This window comes from Choloepus didactylus, chromosome 3 (genome assembly GCF_015220235.1).
Source record: "Choloepus didactylus isolate mChoDid1 chromosome 3, mChoDid1.pri, whole genome shotgun sequence".
Classification (NCBI taxonomy): Eukaryota; Metazoa; Chordata; class Mammalia; order Pilosa; family Megalonychidae; genus Choloepus; species Choloepus didactylus.
The window spans coordinates 67,005,274-67,008,287 of record NC_051309.1 but is presented as its reverse complement, the minus strand read 5'-3'; the positions used below and the strand labels follow the sequence as shown (position 1 = coordinate 67,008,287).

The following is a 3,014-nucleotide window of genomic DNA, read 5'->3' as shown; positions in this document are numbered from 1 at the left end:
AAAAACATCTGAATTATAGTATTTTAATCTACCTCAGTTTTATCATGATACATAATGGTTAAAATAAATGTTTATTGAATTTTTGATACACTGATTTAGGGAATCCTTAACCTCATTAAACACAAATAAACACACATTTCCATAGTGTAAATTATGCACACACCATAAGACATGCTAATTTTTAAAATTCTTAATTTTAAATTATTTTCATTTGGAATTATGTGTATTAAATGTACAGCATGGGGCATTGTGGCTTCAAGTGCCTCCTCTGGCCTGGGGCCCTGGGGGATGTGTTTGGTGAAGAGGTGGACAAGTCACTCCTGGTGCAGTGGGAATGGATGAGCCACACGCAGAGATGAGTCAAAGAAGGTTATGGAGATGGAATAGATGCTGGCAAAAGCAGGAGTTCTTCAACCAGGCTTCAATCAAGGTTATAAGGAAGGTACAGACATCATAAAATTGGACAACTCAGAGGAATATTGAGTGCTTTCTCTTATGGTGTCACCTTCATGATAATAGCTTGATCAATAAATTAAATAACCTTCTTGAGGGTATGCAGTTGGCCATTGCAAAGAGTGCATTCTCAAAAATCTGAAATCAATCACGCCACAGCACTGTGTTGTAGATTTATTGGATTCCATTCAGGATATGGGCCTTTGTTATGTAGTTCCAGCCAGGAAAAGGATTGATGAAGCTAAAGACAAAAGATCTATGAAAATAATGCTGTTTAACTAAAACTGTAGCAAGAGTCCAAGTGAGATGGATTGTTTGTATTCAGAATGCTGTAGAACACAGGAACATGCACATTCTGAAAACCTAAGCCTCACTTCGATTTTAGAGCAGCCAGCCAGTTTAATAAAACAGCTGGGAGTGTCATTGGATGTATTACAGCACCTCAAACAACTGTTAAATTGATGTCGCTTTTCTAGTGAAAATAATGTATAAGAATATTTCTCAGAACATTTTTGTTGTTTCTTAGCAGGCTAGCCAAAATAAGTAATGATTTTTACATTGAATACTTCAGCAGTTAGGGTTATCTCTCATGGAAGTTTGAAGTGTCATCAAAATTAATACTGTAAATGTAATATAAGACTTTTTTCTTTGTCACTTGTGTAACTGCCATTTCTATATCTGCTCAGCCAACTTTGCATATCAGATAATAGAGTTGATTAATCATTTTATAACCTAGGATGTAAAAAAAAAAAATCTCAGTAAGTTCCGAAAAAATTACTTCCTTCCTATTTCCTAATTTTATGTAGTTTAAGATATGCTTAGAAGTTCCAGTTGTCATCATTTTCAAATTTCTGATCAAATTAAGCAATCCTAGATACATAATCAAAAGTGAACAGAAATCAAACATATTTTGAAAGGACCAAACCCTACTATGTGCTGCTGAACCATAAGGTGGTCAGGACCTCATGAACAGCTAAGCAGACCAAAGTTACCAAAAAAACTCAATGGTTAACGTATAGATAGAGAGGCATATATATGTAGATAAGGTGGCATTACATTGAAATGAAGAAACTAGAAGTGTGGGAAACTGAAGAAGTGTTTACACTGATTAAGAATAAAATACAGTAAAATTTGAAAAGAAAACAAGCACAGCATGCTATCTCAAGCTCTTTAATGAGGAAAGATAATCATCCCAAATAGCAGAAGTAAAATGAGGTTTTCAGGAGATAAAAGATTATGAAGTATTTTGATCAATAAATCACTTCAACCAGATGGAGCAATGCATAGAAATGTATGCAACACTTTAGTGTTTTTCTAAGACTAGAGGACAATTAAGATTATGTGTTGAAAATGTTTAAAACAGTTTTATTGAGATACATTTACATACCATACAATCCATCCAATGTGTACAATCCATGGCTTTTAGTATAATCACAGAGTTGTGCATTCATCACCACAATCAATTTTAGAATATTTTCATTGCTCCTAAAAGAAAAACCCCATAACACTTAGGGGTTACCTCTCAATCACACTACCCTTCCCCAGCCCTACTTAAATGCTAATCTATTTCTGTCTCTACAGATTTATTTAAATTTACATTTTTTATATAAATAAAATTTTACAATATGTAGTATTTTATGTCTGTTTTTTCACTTAGCATGATTTTTTAAATTATTATTATTTTTTAATTAGATGAATTGTAAGCTTACAGAAAAGTCATGTAAAAAATAAAACATTCACATATACTCCCCTGTAGTTGACACTTTGCATCAATGTGGTTACTTCACTACAACTGATGAAAGAATATTGAAATAGTAGCATTACTGATAGTCCATAATTCATATTAGGTGTATTTTTTTCCCATATGCCACCCTATTATCAATAACTTGCAATAATGTATATTTGTTATAATTCATGAAAGAACATTCTTATATTTGTTTTTTGTTTTTTTTTTTTTTTTTTTAAATCAACAGAAGCATTTATTTGGGGATAATATAATTGCAATTAGGGGAGCACAAATTCTTGTAGAAACATAAATTTTATCCCAAGTTGGGGCTGTCAGGAAAGCATATTTAATGGGAAAACAAAGAAGAATAAACAGAAGTTGGTTAGGGTAAAGATCTTAGAAATAGATATTGGTTTTTTGTTTTTTTTCTTTTCCAGAAAGGGAGTGGTTTTGTTAGCTGCTTAGGTTTCATTTACAGCAGTCACAATCTCCTAATCATAATATACTTTGAGATGATGTTAAAGAAGAGAAATCAGCTATGTGAATTTTCTTTTTCTCTCCATTCTTCATTCTTCCCTCTCTGGCTCATTACTTTTTTTCATTTCTCAGAGAAACTTCCCAGCACAGCCAAACATTCTGCTTATAAATATTTTTGAGCACTCTGATTCTATTTGAACTATATTGTTAATTTTTATTAATATCATTTAAGTATTATGGACAATATATTAAAAATCATATACTTAAATGGAGGGAAGTGACTATATGAGTATTATGGTAGGCAGAATTTTAAACTGATACCCAATGACCCATGCCCTTGTCTAATACTCTCATGTTC

At 32.2% G+C, this 3,014-nt stretch overlaps 1 pseudogene; it reads left to right on the top strand.

The window, feature by feature from the left end:
• The first annotated feature begins 239 nt into the window (after positions 1-239).
• Positions 240-915, top strand: LOC119530281 (annotated as a pseudogene).
• The last annotated feature ends 2,099 nt before the right edge of the window (positions 916-3,014 follow it).